A 17,849-nucleotide genomic window follows, 5' to 3' on the forward strand; every position below is an offset into this window, starting at 1 on the left:
CTCAGCCTCCCAAAGTGCTGGGATTACAGGCGTGAGCCACTGTGCCTGGCCAAACCACAAGTTTTTAAGGTAAGCATGTGCGTCACAGCACTTCTGGGAATATGTCCTCACAGAGGCACAGATGATTTCAATGACTGGGGTGAGCAAGCCACAGCAAGGGGAGATTCTGCAATAACATATACTTAAGATATAGCTTGTATATAATTATACTCCACTTCAGCCCATGTGATTTTGTACTTCAAAAGTGACCAGCTCTATAATCCAGCTGTAAGTATTTTCCCAAATGTCCACTGCAAGAGGCAGGTATACTATACTGCAGTGCAGTGGTTAAGAGCATGGATAAGAGGCATTCAGACCTGGGTTAAAACTTCATTTTGAAACTTACTAGCTGTGTGTGACCTTGGGCCAGTTTGCCTCTTGTAGCTTCAGTTTCCTTATTTGCAAAATAGGGGTGATTATATAAATGTTGATGTTCTCAGTATAACTCTTCAAAACACATTTTTAATGTTGGCATTTGGAGTAACACCAGCATCTAGATACATATTTAGAATCAGTAACTTTCCTAAATACATGAAATTCAGCATTTGAAATATCTAAACTACATTTTTAAAAGCCAATTCTAGTTTAAGCTGGTTACGCACACCCAAACAAGTTCCTAGTCTTTGAAGTAAAACCCCCAAATAAAAAACCAGTAAAAAACTAAGTTACACAAGATTATGTCCCCAGAATACACTTTCACCAGTGGTACTTTATTATTAATTTTTTTTTTTAGAGACAGGATCTTATTCTGTCTCCCAGGCTGGAGTGGAGTGGCACGATCATAGCTCACTGCTGCCTTGAACTCCTAGACTCAAGGGATCCTCCTGCCTCAACTTTCCGACCTGCCTCAGCCTTCCAACCCACCTCAGTCTTCCGAGTAGCTGCGACTAAAAGCACATGCCACGACACCTGGTTAATTTTTTATTTATTTTTTCTTTTTCTTTTTTTTGAGACAGTCTCATTCTGTCGCCCAGGCTGGAGTGCAGTGGTGCGATCGCAGTTCACTGCAACCTCCACCTCCCAGGCAAGCGACTCTCCTGCCTCAGCCTCCTGAGTAGAGGGGATTAGAGGCATGCGCCACCATGCCCGGCTAATTTTTGTATTTTTAGTAGAGATGGGGTTTCATCATGTTGGTCAGGCTGGTATCGAATTCCCAACCTCGTGTTCTGCCTGCCTCAGCCTCCCAGAGTGCTGGGATTACAGGCATGAGCCACCGCGCCTGGCCTAATTTTTTATTTTTTGTAGAGATGGGGGTCTCCCTTTGTTGCTCAGGCTGGCCTCAAACTCCTGGCTTCAAGCAATTCTCCCACCTTGGCTTCCCTGCCTCCTGCTTGGGATTACAGGTGTAAGCCACTGTACTGGGTCTACCAGTGGTACTTTTAAGCTGGCATGCTTAAACTCGCCTAACTTTATATGCTCAGCAGTGATAGTCCATGATTGCTTGTCCCCTTGTTCAGAACACTTGGGGCAATTTTTGTTTTTTTCAGAACAAAGGCATATCTGCCTCAAAGAAGTGTACAATTCCATACTTCTTAAGATATAGAAAATGCTGGCTGGGCATGGTGGCTCATGCCTGTAATCCCGGCACTTTGAGAGGCCAAAGCGGGTGGATCACGAGGTCAGGAGATCGAGACCATGCTGGCTAACACGGTGAAACCCCGTCTCTACTAAAAATTACAAAAAATTAGCCGGGCAGGGTGGCAGGCACCCATAGTCCCAGCTACTCGGGAGGCTGAGGCAGGAGAATTGCGTGAACCTGGGAGGCAGAGCTCACAGTGAGTGGAGATTGGGCCACTGCACTCCAGCCTGGGTGACAGAGCAAGACTGGTTTGGTCTAGCTCCTGTTTTCCACCGCACAGAAAGCCAATCATTGACACAACAATTATTGCCAAGGAAGAAGGAAGAAGGCTTTAACTGGGTGCTGCAGTCAAGAAGATGGGAGCTCAGTCTCAAACCCATCTCCCTGACCCACTAAAACTAGGGGTTTATATCGCAGGGAAAAAATGTAACAATGTATAAGAAAGTAGGAACTAAGGAGAAGCAAGGAAGCAATCATGACTAATGAGGAGTCCCACATCTCATTATCTGGATGTGCTTATCTGATGAGTTTCAGTTCTCGATACTTTTCCTGAGAGGCCTGAAGGTCATCTCCTGAGGAAGTAACTCAGATAAAACAAATATAAGTTTTATGCTTTAAGATCAGAAGGCTCAATTTCTGTTTATCAAAAAAAATAAAAATAAAAATAACTATCTATGAGACTATTGGGTCAGTTTCACTTGCAGCTTTGAAATGAATGTTGTTGTTGCTGTTTCAAACCTTAGCTGTATTCTGGAGACCTGAGTTTGCTCCTCCCAGAGGCTGTCAGGACAAAATCTGGGATAGCTTAAGCTCCTCTAGTTACATATTACTCCCACTGAGAGGTGGCAGCGTGCTGGCAGCCCTCACTCGCTCTCCGCGCCTTCTTGGTCTCAGTGCCCACTCTGGTCGCACTTGAGAAGCCCTTCGGCCCACTGCTGCATTGTGGGAGCCCCTCTCTGGGCTGGCTGAGGCCGGAGCCGGCTCCCTCTGCTTGCGGGGAGGTGTGGAGGGAGAGGCGCAGGCGGGAACTGGGGCTGAGTTCCAGGTGGGCGTGGGCTCGACGGGCCCCAAGCTCGGAGTGGCCAGGCTGGCTCCGCAGGCCCGGGGCACTGAGGGGCTTAGCACCCCGGCCAGCAGCTGCGGAGGGTGCGCCAGGTCCCCCAGCAGTGCCTGCCCACCAGCGCTGCGCTCCAGTTCTCCCCGGGCCCCTGCTGCCTCCCGGCGGGGCAGGGCTTGGGACCTGCAGCCCGCCATGCCCGAGCCTCCCCCGCACCTGGGGCTCCTGCACAGTCCAAGCCTCCCCCTGCTCCGTGGTGCCCCGTCCCATCGATGGCCCAAGGTCTGAGGAGTGCGGATTCACTGCGTACTGGATTGGTGGGCAGTTCCGCTTGTGGCCCCTGTGCAGGATCCACTAGGTGAAGCCAGCTGAGCTCCTGAGTCTAGTGGGGACTTGGAGAACCTTTGTCTAGCTAAGGGATTGTAAATACACCAATCAGCACCCTGTGTCTAGCTCAAGGTTTGTAAATGCACCAATCAGTGCTCTGTGCCTAGCTAATCTAGTGGGGACTTGGAGAACTTTTGTGTCTAGCTCAGGGATTGTAAACACACCAATCAGCACCCTGTCAAAATGGACCAATCAGCTCTCTGTAAAATAGGCCAATCAGCAGGATGTGGGTGGGGCCAGATAAGAGAATAAAAGCAGGCTGCCTGAGCTCAAGTGGCAACCTGCTTGGGTCGGCTTCCACAGTGTGAAAGCTGTTCTCTTTTGCTCTTTGCAATAAATCTTGCTGCTGTTCGTTCACTTTTTGGGTCTGCACTACCTTTACGAGCTGTAACACTCACTGTGAAGGTCTGCAGCTTCACTCCTGAGGCCAGTGAGACCACGAACCCACCAGAAAGAAGAAACTCTGAACACGTGTGAACATCAGAAGGAACAAACTCCAGACACGCCGCCTTTAAGAACTGTAACACTCACCACGAGGGTTCGCGGCTTCATTCTTGAAGTCAGTGAGACCAAGAACCCACCAATTCCGGATACACCACCATCTCCCAATTATGCTTCTTGCCCTAATTCTCTGCTTCTCCTATTACTTGAAGTTCCACTCTTCCCTCAGCAACCAAAAACTTCTATCATGCCTTTTCTGGAATGGCTGCTATATAACTATGACATACCTTTATATCCTCAACACCTTTTATGAGCATTTTTCCACCTCCTTAGTGGAAATCTGATTTTCCTCTGAGAACACCATTTCCTCTGTAGCCCCGTTCAATGGTAGCTACTTAATCTCTCAGCACTCCACCTTCCATAGTCTGGGAGGTGGGGTTGGTGTCTTCCACACTGGGGAATGCCACTTTCAAACCATTACTCCTTCCTATGAGATACATGCTGTTTGGCTATGATAATGCTTCCCCATCTTGGTCCTTGTTATCTACTGAACTCCTGGCCACTCCTGTGTATTCACTGGAGACTTTAGCAAGTGGCTTTTAGTCTTGCTGTCTACTGTAAGTCCTGCTGCCATCATTCTGGGGGACTTAAGTGTCCACATGGTCAACCCACCCATTAACCTGGCCATTCTGTCCGTTGACCTAATTTTTTTTTTTTTTTTTTTGAGATAGAGTCTCATTCTGTTGCTCAGGCTGGAGTGCAGTGGCGTGATCTCAGCTCACTGCAATCTCTGCCTCCCGGGTTCAGGCGATTCTCCTGCCTCAGCCTCCTGAGTAGCTGGGACTACAGGCGTCCGCCACCATGCCCGGCTAATTTTTTGTATTTTTAGTAGAGACGGGGTTTCACCGTGTTACTCAGGATAGTCTCAATCTCCGGGTCTCGTGATCCACCCTCCTCGGCCTCCCAAAGTGCTGGGATTATAGGCGTGAGCCACTGCGCCCAGCCTTACCTCCTAATTTCTAATGACCTTCTCCTCCACACAGCCACCCACTTCAACTGTTGCACCCTAGACCTTATAAACAGCAGAAACTTACCCTACCTAATTCAAGCTTCTCCAATCCATGGTCCATGGGCTGCATGCAGCCCAGGATGGTTTTGAATGCAGCCCAAGACAAATTTGTAAACTTTCTTAAAATGTTATTTTTTTTGTGATTTTTTGTAGCTCATCTGCTGTCTTAGTGTATTTTATGTGTGGCTGAAGACAATTCTTCTTCCAGTGTGGCCCAGGGAAGCCAAAAGATTGGACACCCCTGCCCTAATTTGAAATTCTACTTTCTGATCAAACCTCCCCGTATGCCATTTTCCCTTCAATTACTCCACTATACCTGTTTTTTTTTTTTCTTCGACGAGGAGATACTTGGCTGGCTATGAACACTAATTCTGTTCCTCTTTGATGCTAACAGAAACCCACTTTTTTTCCACGATCCATCTTTTAGGGAATGTGATTCTATTTATCAGCTTTGGGGTCAGTCCTGATTAATCTAAAATGACAATTTTCAAATTGTGGTCCATATTGGTCCCTTTCCAAGGTTTCATAAAGTCAAAACAACTTGCAAAATAATAGTCATTATTTGCCTTTTTTTTTCTTTGTGGGCAATTTCACTGATGGTGTAAAAGCAATGGTAAGTAAAACTGCAGGTGCACTGGCACACAAATCAAGACAGTAGCATCAGCCTACTAATGGTCATTATACTTTTCCCCACCACACACTTGAAGAAAGAAAAAAAATCAAATTTTACCTGATTAAGCAGTGAAAATTACTAATTTTATTAAATATCAACTTTTGAGTACAGGTGTTAATATTCTGTGTGACAAAATAGGAAGTATGCATAAACCACTCTGTATACAAAAGTATGATGGTTATCTCAAAAATAAAAACAACTTGTTATTTGAGTTGCAAACTGAACTAGCTGATTTTGTCATGGAACTCCCTTTTTACTTGAAAGAATAGCTGACAGACAAACTATGGTTATTTAGACTTGAGTATCTGGCAGATTATTTTTCATAAGTGAATGAAGTGAGCTTGTCACCTTAAAAAAACAACCTTTGTTCTTCACTGCTTTCAACTGTGACAAATGCTCCTGAGCAATCAAAGAAGATGAAAAACAAAAAAATCCATTAGATTTAAGAACATGAAGGTCCTGCTGACCTTCTCAAAAGATTTCACTAGAATGGTGTGGGCGGAATACAGATTAAGGTAGATTGAGAAATGAGTGGGAAGTGAAAAAAATGGAAGCAGTAAGAATAGACAACTCTTTGAAGAAGTTTAACAATGAAGGGGAAAAGGATAGAATGGTAGCTGGAAGGAGGAGTGGGATCAAGGAAAATTATCCTAAAGATGTGAGAGACTTGAGCTTGTATAAACAATGATGGAATGGAGAAAATATTAGGTTGGTGCAAAAGTAAGTGCGGCTTTTTCCAATTAAAACTAATGGCAGGCTGGGTGCGCTGGCTCACGCCTGTAATCCCAGCACTTTGGGAGGCCAAGGCAGGCTAATCACGAGGTCAGGAGTTCGAGACCAGCCTGGCCAACATGGTGAAAATCCGTCTCTACTAAAAATACAAAAAATTAACTGGGCGTAGTGGCGGGCGCCTGTAATCCCAGCTACTCGGGAGGCTGAGGCAGGAGAATCATTGAACCTGGGAGGCAGAGGTTGCAGTGAGCCGAGATCGTGCCACTACGCTCCGGTCCAGGAGACAGAGTGAGACTCTGTCTCCAAAAAAAAAAAAAAAAAAAAAAAGTAAAGGCAAAAATCGCAATTACTCTTGCACCAACCTAATAAAAAGGGAGTGACCAAAGATACAGAAAAGGGAGAGAATAGTGGGTAAGATTCAGGAGAAGAGTTTGGGATCTGGGGCTCAGTTGATGATGATGGTAGTGGTGGTGGTCGTGGTGTGTGTTTGTGTGGATTGAGTAGGGGTGGTAGAAGTTTTGAAGAAGGTGGAAAAGGTAAATTGTCATTGTAGAAAGTGGGAGAGCAAACAGACCAAAGAAACAAAGTAGTCTTGCTAGGCAGTGTTGATCTTGAGCTCATTCTCTCCCCTTGCTTCTCCCTCCCTCTATAAGTTGCTGGTTTCCAGATCTGTACCTCTAGTCCATGCACTCACTGCCTCTTGATACCAGTGGGCTAGGTGAGATCCCCGAACACTGGTGGGACCTTGACCCTGCCCGTTGTCCAAGCTCTTGACAGTGTCTTGAGAAAGAATTCAAGGACAAGTCAGAAAATAGTGAAAGCACACTCTCAAGAAAGGGGCGTGCAAGTGTACTCAAGAGAGTCGCACCCAATAGGCTTTGGGGCTTCTATTTTTATGGGTTTCTTTAACCAAGGGATGAAATATTCATGAAGACTTCTGGAAAAAGGTGAAGATTTCTCAGAACTGTGGCACCACCCATTTTTACACCAAATATGGGTGTTCCCAGAACTGTTATGGTGCTGGTGGATGTGAGATTATGTTAATGAGCATATAGTGAGATCCTATAGGTCAAATCCAGGGCCATGTTGGGTCCAGTCATTCTTAGCCAGCTTGGCCCACATCCTGTTATTCAGGGTCTTATGGGTCCTTAGCATATGCAGCTGTTTCAACAGTTTCCTTTTACTAGTCATGTAAAACTGCTGCCTGAAATTTTCTATTCTCCTGCGACCACCTTATATTATTCCTGTCCCACTCTGACCTCTAGACCCTCATATCTAACTAACAACTGGATATCTCCACTTGGGTGTCACACAAGCATTTCACTCACAACATCCAAAAGCGAACTCGTGATCTTCTCTCCCAAATCAGGTAGGTCTTCTCTTAGTGTTCCTTATGCCAGTGAATGATGTTATCATCCATCCTGTTTTACAAGACAGCACCCTAGGAGTCATCCTTGTTTTGTCAATTTTCTTCTCCCTCTATATTCAACCAATTACCAAGTCCTATTCATTCAGTTTCCTTCACAAATCTTAAATCTATCCATATCATTCATTACCCCTACTACCACTTTAATTCAGGTCAGTATTATCATCTGCACTACTGCTATATCCTCCTACCTTCCTCTCCCACCCTTTTATTTTGTTATAAGCAGTCTGAGTGATCTTTTTCAAAAGCAAATATGTCACACCTCTATTTAAAACCCTTTAAGAGCTTTTCATTGCCTCTAGGATAAAGAGCAAAATCTGTAGCTCTTCCTCTTTCCTTCCGTCTGCACCTCCACCCTCTGTCACACGGCTCATATTCCCAACCCTTCATCCTTCCCTGCGTTATCTTTTTTTTCATAATCACCTTCTTCTTCTTCTCCTTTTTTTTTTTTTTTTTTTAGGGTTTTGCCATGCTGTCCAGGCTGATCTCGTTGAACTCCTGGCCTCAAGGGATCCCCCCACTTCGGCCTCCCAAAGTGCTGGGATTACAGGTGTGAGCCACCACACTCGGCCTCCATAATCACTTTCTAACAGTCTATATACTTTATTCGGACTATTATTTGTTGTCTGTCTCCCTCCCTCCTCTAGAATGTAAGCTGCATGAGTCCATGGATCTTTGTTTTGCACACAGCTATATCGCTAGTTTGCACCAAATTTGCCCCCTCAAGCCTGCCCCCCACCCCGCCAAAATTCCTATGTTTAAGTCTTAACGCCCAGTACCTCAGAATGTGACTATATTTGACATAGGGTCTTTAGGAGGTAATTAAGTAAAATGAAGTCATTAGGATGGGTCATAATTCGATCTGACTGGTGTCCTTATAAGAAGAGATGAGGGCTGAGCGTGGTGGCTCGTGCCTGTAATCTCAGCACTTTGGGAGGCCAAGGCAGGTGGATCATCTGAGGTCAGGAATTTGAGACCAGCCTGACCAATATGGTGAAACCCCGTCTCTACTAAAAATACAAACATTAGCCGGGCATGGTGGAGTGCACTTGTAGTCCCAGCTACTCGGGAATTGCTTGAATCCGGGAGGCAGAGGTTGCAGTGAGCTAAGATTGTGCCACTGCACTCCAGCCTGGGCAACAGAGTGAGACTCCATCTCAAAAAGAAAGAAAAAAAAAAGAGATGAGGACACAGACACACATAGAGGGAAGATCATGTGAAGACACAGGATGAAGGTGGCCATCTACAGGCCAAAGAGAGAGGCCTCAGAAGAAACCAACCGTACTGACACCTTGATCTCAGACGTCAGCCTCTAGGACTGTGAGAAAATAAATTTCTGTTGTTTAAGCCACCTGGTCTGTGGTACCTTGTTACTGGGCAGCCCTGACAAACTAATACACTCCCAAACACCTAGGACAGCTCCCAGCGCATAGTAAGCACTCAGCAAATATTTGCTAAAAGACTAGATAAATGTGAGGCTGTTTTGGAAAACTTTCAAACTGGTTTTTTCCTCTGCTTTCACACCACCACAGCAATCATCACAACAGAAGAAGAATTCTATGACCAAAAGTGGTGGGGGGGGTTTCCCCCACACACTAAGTCCTCCAATTGAATTCCAACACTGTCTACCTGGAGATACTGTCAGATCCCACAAAGGGAGGGCTCGGTCTCCAAGGCTGCCCCTCCACACACACTAGGTGCAAGTCCAAGCCTCCAGAACTTCTGACTGACTGGTTTAAGTTGGGGTTCCCACAATCACCTCTTTGGGTTCCATTAATTTGCTAAAGCAGCTCAGAGAACTCAGGAAACAAGTTTACTGGTTTATTATGAAGGGTATTGAAAAAGATACAGGTAAAGAGATGCATAGGGCAAGGTATGGGGCAAGGGGCGCGGAGCTTCTACGATCTCCCTGGGTGCAGCACCCTCCAGGAACCTTTATGTGTTCAGCTATCAGGAAGCTCTCCAAACCCAGTCTTCTTGGGTTTTGACGGACGTGTCATTATGTCAGCATTCCTTCCCCTAAGGTATGTGGCAAGACTCTGTCAGGAGAGGGTCTTAAGATCCATAATCAGAAAAGTGGGGGAAGGATTCAAGTTCTGCCTTGCGGCAGGTGAAAGGAGAGTGGGAGAAGATCAGATTCTGTTTCCTGAGGCCAGCTTCTGAGGCCTAGCACACCCAATATTATAACAAGAGTGTAACAAGGGCTATGGGAGTTATGAGCCAAGAACCATGGGCGAAAACCAATGTATATATGTACATCATAACACCGCAGAGGCCCTCCTTGATCTGGCCCCTGCTGTTGTCTCCCAACTTCCCCTGCAACATTTCCCTTTGATCTCTCAACTCTATCCAAACAGGACTTTTCCGAAGTCCTGAAACATGACTTGCTTTCCCCACTCAGAACCTTTGCATACTGTGCTCTCTGTCCCGGAGTGCTCTCCCCATCATCCCACCAGCCCTCCCCCACACCAGCACCACAGTTTTGCATGATTTATCCTTCAGGTCTCAAATGAAATTCAAAAAAATATTTTCTCAAGCAGATTAATTGGCTCTCAAATGATGTTAGTTAGGCCTTTGTGTTCTGCTCTCCCATCTATTCATCTCTTCTCTGTGTGTACGTTGCTTAGAAGGAATGTTGTGTTGGTTTGGAAGAATGACTGATAAATTACTCAGAGGAGGGAGTGAGACCCACAGTGAGACATAAGGAAAGTAATTTTTTCTCTTGAGTGGGATGCAGATAAAAGGAAGGAGAGAATAAAAGCTTCAGATTCATCTGCTATAACTTGTTTTTTTGTTGTTGTTTTTTTTTTTTTTTTTTTTTTTTTTTTGAGACAGGGTCTCTGTCTCCCAGGCTGGAGTGCGGTGGCGCCATCACGGCTCCCTGCAGCCTCGACCTCCTGGGCTCAAGTGATTCTCCCACCTCAGCCTCCCGAGGAGCTGGGACTACCCATGCCCGGCTAATTTTTGTATTTTCTGTAGAGACAGGGTTTTGGCATGTTGCCTAGGCTGGCCTCAAACTCCTGGGCTCAAGTGATCTGCCCTCCTCAGCCAGGATTACAGGCATGAGCCACCGTACACCCACTGGTGCCCAGTCTCATCTGTTATAGTTTGACAAATACCTGGTATTGGGACAGTTTCTGAGCTGTTTGTTTGAGAGACTGATGGAAGATATTGAGATAAATTTTAACTACACTTTTTTTCTAAACAAGGAAAGGGTCTAGCACTGTGATTTCTGCTTGTTGTGGGGTCCTATCATTTATGGAACTTTTTTATATCTTTTATATTTTTTTTGAGACAGAATCTCGCTTTGTTGCCCAGGCTGGAGTGCAGTGGCATGATCTCGGGTCACTGCAACCTCCGCCTCCCGGGTTCAAGCGATTTCCAGATATTTTTTGTATTTTTAGTAGAGACGGGGTTTCACTATGTTAGTCAGGCTGGTCTCTAACTCCTGACCTCAAGTGATCCACCCGCGTCTGCCTCCCAAAGTGCTGGGATTACAGTCATGAGCCACCGCACCCAGCCCCTTTCCTATATCTTTTAACCCAACATCCACTAGCTATGACCTTCTACTCACTCCATTCTCCCTGTATTCACCCCTCCCCAGACAAACCCCACCTCCTTTCACTGTTCCAATCTGCTTCTCTCACAGCTCTCTGTCCATTTCTGTGACTGGCTGCTGGATTTGATCCAGCAGCACAGAAACCAGCAACCCAATGAAGGTAAGATACCCACCCAGCAGCCTGGCTCAAGTTCCAGGCATACAGAGCCCTGTTTCCAATCCTGTTGGTCCTAAAAATATACCAACCCTTGGCAGGTGGCTGGGCTATTTTCAACCTTGGGGGCCTCAGGAATCAAGGGATTCGTGTCAGGTCAGGAAGCAGAAAAGCAGGCTTTCATTGGTGGGCTTCATATAGAAACAGCTGTCTTGTGGCATGAGTTCAACTGATTCTCAATTGTCTATTTACTGGCATTGCCATTTTGCTGTTTCCTTTTTAAAGCTCAATCACATTTTCCAGTTCCACCCTAAAACATGAACCTGGGATAGCAAATGCAGATATTGGGAGGGGAGGGTGAAAGTCCAGAGAAATATCTTTTTAAAACCTGTCCACCTTCATGTAGTTCTGGAATTACAGAGGAGCGCTGAAGGAACACTGAGTGACTTCTAGTTTCTCAGCAGTTTCAGGCTTAAACATCATGTCTAAAAAGTGGGTCATGGTGCCCGTTTCTGCTGGCAAAATTAAAGTACTATTATTATCCCCATTTTACAGGGGAAGAAACCTGAGGAACAGAGAGGTTAAATTACTTGTCCAAGCTCACACAACTAGGAAGTGGCAAACTCAGATCTGTCAGGTTTCAAAGCTTATGCTCTTAATCACTAGTGTTTCTGACACTGTGGTCCTCAAGTTGTCCCACAGAATGGTATTAAGTCAATGACCATCTTATAACCAAATACTGTCATGCAATTTCAGCACTAAAATTTGCATTTCTGTTTACAATCATAATGGTACCAAAGATTACTACTTTAATTCTTTTGGATCCAAGGGAAAAGAACAGAGGTAGACATAAAGTATAAGTGATATATTTCCTTCAAACGAAGCCAGATAACATCAAAGTTAATTCAGAGGAATTGTTTTAATAATGCACATGCTAATATTCAATTCACACTGGGGCAAGTGATTTCATCTTAGCAAAACAACACCATCCATTATATTAAACTAGTGTTAGTGATTTGAGTTGTATTGATTTTTTAGTTTTGTTTGCATTTAATATGTGAAATCATTCTGGATTTACAGTTGTTTAAATGCTATGAGTATAAGGAGTTTATGTCTTGTTTTATGTTATCATATATGTAAGTAATATTATAATAGAAGATCAACACTGAGGGCCTGAAATAATTATTTTCTGATGGAAAGTGTCCACACATTGTTCCTATTTGAGAATCTGCTGTACAGGGCATTGAAAACTGTAAAGAGCTGCATGACTGTCCAGGAATTCTTTTTGTTAGAATTTTGTTTTTGTTGCTGTTATCACCTTGGAGATATGTGAAGGACTCAAGGTGACCCTAACCTCCCTTAAACCACTGGCGCATGTAGGCAATAAAACTAGACATCTTTGGCATGTCTTGACTATTCAGTCTAATTACTGTATCTTGGTAATTTGTGTTTTAAGCTATTGCTAAAAGATCGGACAATTTTCTCATTTGTTTCTCCAAACAAAAAGGATGCAGTGGCAGGTCTTAAGGTGAGGAAAGAGAAAAAGGGGGATAATTTCTATTTTCTTTCACTTCCTCCAAATTGCATATCATTTTCAGCTCCTTTCAAACCTGAATGTAGTTATGAAATTGGGCAAATTGGTTCAAAATGATTGCCCACTCACTATTCTCCAAAAAGAAAGAAATGGAATGAAATCAAAGCTCCTCACTCCATCCCCAGAGTAAAGGGAAATGTTTGATGCAGCTCAGACTGGAACTCTAATTCTGGCTTTGCAATTTAGAAGCTCTGAGCCTCAGTTTCCTTACATGCAAAATAGGGATAAGATAATACTATCTTCAACCTCATAGAGCTGTAGTGAAGATTAATGTAAATGAGATAATATGTGTATATCATCTAGATGGAGCCTATCACAAAGGAGGTACTCAAAAAAACTTGATTTTTTTTTTTTTTTGAGACAGAGTCTGGAGTGCAGTGGCGCAATCTCGGCCCACTGCAACCTCCGCCTCCCAGGTTCAAGTGATTCTCATGCCTCAGCCTCCCAAGTAGCTGGGACTACAGGTGTCCATCACCACGTCTGGCTAATTTTTGTATTTTTTGTGCAGACAGGGTTTCACTATTTTGGCCAGGCTGGTCTCGAACTCCTGCACTCAGGTAATCCTCCTGCCTCAGTCTCACAAACTGCTGGGATTACAAGCCTGAGCCACCACACCCGGCTGAAAAACAGTGATTATTATCATCTTCAAATCTCTCTCCCAGCAGGACTGCACAAATGTTTTATTCTTCTTTACTTTTGTAAAAATTATTTTGTTACTACTTTAATGCTTTCAGTGGAATCAACAAATGTTTTATTAACTTACTAGTTCCCTCTAACAACAGAGCCTATTTTATTTTTTTTGTCCACATTCTTTCAGGGCAAACACATGGAAAAATGCTTAAGATATAATGTTAAGCCAAAAAAAAAAAAAAAAAGGTGAAGGGAAACAAAAGTGCGTGTACATGGAACTTACAACCAAGGCTGGGCCTCTGTCTTCCTCTTTGCTGTATCTCCAGTCCTTAGAACAATGATTGTTGCCTGGTAAGTGGTATGACTTAATAAATACCTGTGGAATGAACAAACTGTGGAAAAATTTGAAAGCAGCTGAACAAGGTCAGAAGGAAGCATCTAGGAGTGAAAAATACTGGGATTGGATTAGAGCAGAAATGTGACTCTCTTTTCCTTCCTTCCTCCCTCCCTCTCTCCCTCCCTTCCTTCCTTCTTTCCCTCCTTCTTTCCTTTTTTTCTTTTCTCCCTTCCTTTCTTCTTTCTTTTCCTCCTTCCTTTCTTCTTTCTAAAAATTTTTAAAGTATTAAAATATATTTACAGTTGAAACATGGGAAAATGAATGTATCCTGTTTGCCTTACAGAAAAAATGCACGTTAAAAATTTCAGTCAAGCTGGCCAAAGGAGCCACAGATGTATTATTAAATTGTAATCTGGCATTATAAATTATAAGCAGGCTTTGCTGGGAATGTTCCTTGGTCCTTTTATTGCACTGTAAGGAGAAAATATTCAGAACACTTTGAAGCATTCGCACTTCAAATAAACATAAAAGAAAGGGGCAACTTGGCAATGGGTGAAATGCCATGCAGGCTTCAACATGTGAACCTAATAGAGTTGCTGTAGAGAGCTTGACAAGTAAATTTATTAGAATTTGTTCATGAAATAATTTATTTATAGTGTATGGACAATGAACCACATTCAATTTTTCTATTTAAACTCTTGGAGTTTTGAATGTACCTTGAAAGAGTTCAACTTCTTCATTTTACAGATGAGAAAAGTAATCCCAGTTTGGGGATGTGACTTCTCCAAAGTCACATTTGTATTTCTATCCCTCAGCAGCCTCATCCCAGTCAATCTCCACACTTGCATAGGGCTTGAGTTCTCTTTTTTTTTTCTTTTGAGACAGAGTCTCACTCTTTTACCCAGGCTGGAGTGCAGTGGTGGGATCTCAGCTCACTGCAACCTCTGCCTTCCAGGTTCAAGCAATTTTCCTGTCTCAGCCTCCCAAGTAGCTGAGACTACAGGCACACACCACCAGGCCCGGCAAATTTTTGTATTTTTAGTAGAGATGGGGTCAGGCTGGTCTCGAACTCCTGACCTCATGTGATCCACCCACCTTGGCCTCCCAAAGTGTTGGGATTACAGGCGAGATTACAGGCGTGAGCCACCTTGCCCGGCCACCAGGTTTGAGTTTTGTTTTTCTTTTTTCTTTCCTTTTTTTTTTTTTTTTTTTTTTTTGAGATGGAGTCTTGCTCTGTCACCCAGTCTGGAGTGCAGTGGCGCGATCTCGGGTCACTGCGACCTCTGCCTCCTGAGTTCAAGCGATTCCCCTGCCTCAGCCTCCCATGTAGCTGGGATTACAGGTGCCTGCCACCATGCCCGGCTAATTCGGGCTTGATTTTTCAAAGTGCATTGACACACATCTTGGTGTCTCAGGTTCTCCATGTACAAATTGGGGTTAATTATGGAAACTACCTCGTTCAAGACTACTGTGAGAATTAAATGAAATAGCCTCCAGTAAGCATTAACAATTGTTATTATCTTCTTAAATAAAAATTGTGGGAAGCCAATTGTTTTGGACTGAGATCCTGGACTAGGCCTAACAGAGCAAACCAAACCAGAATGGAGTCACTAGTTCTAGGTGCCATGTAATCAAACTGAACTTTAAAATGAGCCAACTTTCCAAAAAATAAGATATTCACAGTGGCCAATCAGAAGGGGCCCAGTTTATCTGAGCCAGTATGATAATGAAGTCCCCTCTATTCTAACCCTGTAAGGAAAGTAACTTTGAAATGAACAATTTGCTGGGTGTGGTGGCTCACACCTGTAATCTCAGCACTTTGGGAGGCCAAGGTGGGAAGATTGTTTGAGCCCAGGAGTTCCAGACCAGCCTGGGCAACATAAGGAGACCCTGTCTCTACAAAAAACTAAAAAATTAGCTGAGTGCAGTAATGCGTGCCTGTGGTCCCAGCTACTTACGAGACTGAGGTGGGAGGATTGCTTGAGCCTAGGAGGATGAGGCTGCAGTGAGCTGTGATCACACCACTGCATTCCAGCCTGGGTGACAGAGTGAGACTCTATCATTAAAAATAAATAAATAAATAAAAACAAGTGAAAAAAATGAACAATCTACTTTTTGTTCTCTATTTTTGCTTCTTTACCACTTTTCTGCCTATAAAACCAACCCTCTCTGCTCTGCTCATTGGAATTCCTTCTATTTTATGGATGGGATGCTGCCCAATTCATGAATCATTAATAAAAGCCATTTAGATCTTTTCAACTCAACTTGTTGAAAGTTTGCTTTTCGACATCTTTATTGTTATAATTACTATCTTGTGGAATTTCCTCCACAGCCTTGGAAGACAGGCAGCATACGCCCTCCCATCATTTTACCTGTGAGCATATGAAAGACAGAGGGGTTAAGTGGCTCATCTAGCTTGTAAGTACCACAGTCACATCTGGAACTCTGATATTCTGCCACCCCATGCATTGATCAACTCCTTCAAGATCCTTTCCAACTCTAAAATTCTGTGGTTTCAATATAAATGAATCTCAGGGTCAGCATTTTAAAAACTTTGAGTTTTTTGTCTCAAGAAAGTAGCAAAGGGTAGGGCTCACATTACATAGAGTCGTCCCTCTGTATCTACAGAGGATTGGCTCTAGGACCCTCATGGATACCAAAATTCTCAGATGCTCAAGTCTCTGATATAAAATGGCGTAGTATTTGCACATAACTGATGCACATCCTTCTTTATATAAACCATCTCTAGATTACTTATAATACCCAATACAATGTAAATGCTATGTAAATACATACACTGCATTGTTTAGGGAAGAATGACAACAACAACAAAAAATCTGTACATGTTCAGCACAGGCATTTTTTTTCAAATACCTTTGATTTGAAGTTGATTGAATCCACAGATGCATAACCCACAGATACAGAGGGCTGTCTGTACTAATAAATCAGTGGTGTCCCATTTAGTGCATTTAATTTATGCAGATTTAACTGTGTGGGTATGCTCTACCAATACAGGGAAATAAAAGAAATAGAAAAAGCAAATCCATTTGCCATTCCATTTAGTAAGTATATGCCACAGAATGAGCATGAGACAGGAGTAAATCAGTTGGACAGCATATATGCAAGGGCATGGATAGTATACTTTATGGGAAATTATCGGAACTTTCAAGAAATATATATATATATATTTTTTAGACAGAGTCTTGCTCTGTTGCCCAGGCTGGAGTGCAATGGTGGCATCTCGGCCCACTGCAACCTCTGCCTCCTGGGTTTTCAAGCAATCCTCATCCCTCAGCCTCCCAAGTAGCTGGGATTACAGGCATGCACCACCAAACCTGGTTAATTTTTGTATTTTAGTAGAGACAGGCTTTTCCCATGTTGGCCAGGCTGGTCTCGAATGCTGGCCTCAAGTGGTCTGCCTGACTCGGCCTCCCAAAATGCTGGGATTACAGGTGTGAGCCACTGTGCCCAGTCCTTTCAAGAATAATTTTTTTTTCTTTTTTCTTTTGAGATGGAGTCTCACTCTGTCACCCAGGCCAGAGTGCAATGGAGCAATTTCGGCTCACTGCAACATCTGCCTCCCAGGTTCAAGTGATTCTCCTGCCTCAGCCTCCAAAGTAGCTGAGACTACAGGTGCCTGCCACCACGCCTGGCTAATTTTTTGTATTTTTTAGTAGAGACGGGGTTTTGCCATGTTGGCCAGGCTGGTCTTGAACTCCTGACCTCAAGTGATCTGTCTGCCTTGGCCCCCCAAAGTGCTGGGATTACAGGCATGAGCCACTGCGTGTGGCCTGCTAGTATCTTTTTTTTTTTAACGCTTTTTTTTTTTTTTTTTTTTGAGACAGAGTCTCACTCTGTCACCAAGGCTGGAGTGCAGTGGCGTGATCTCAGCTCCCTGCAACCTCTGCCTCCCGGGTTCAAGCAATTCTCCTGCCTCAGCCTCCCGAGTAGCTGGGTATACACGCTCCCGCCACCACGCCTGGCTAATTTTTGTGTTTTTAGTAGAGACGGGGTTTCACCATGTTGGCCAGGCTGGTCTCGAGTGGGCCTCATCCAATAGTTGAAAGCCTGAAAGAACAAAAAAGCTGACCCTTCCCTGAGTAAGAGAGAATTCTTCCTGCGTGATGATCTTCAATCTGGGACATTGACTTTTTTTCTGCCTTTGGCCTGAA

The sequence above is a fragment of the Pan paniscus genome, chromosome X, assembly GCF_029289425.2.
Source record: "Pan paniscus chromosome X, NHGRI_mPanPan1-v2.0_pri, whole genome shotgun sequence".
Classification (NCBI taxonomy): domain Eukaryota; kingdom Metazoa; phylum Chordata; class Mammalia; order Primates; family Hominidae; genus Pan; species Pan paniscus.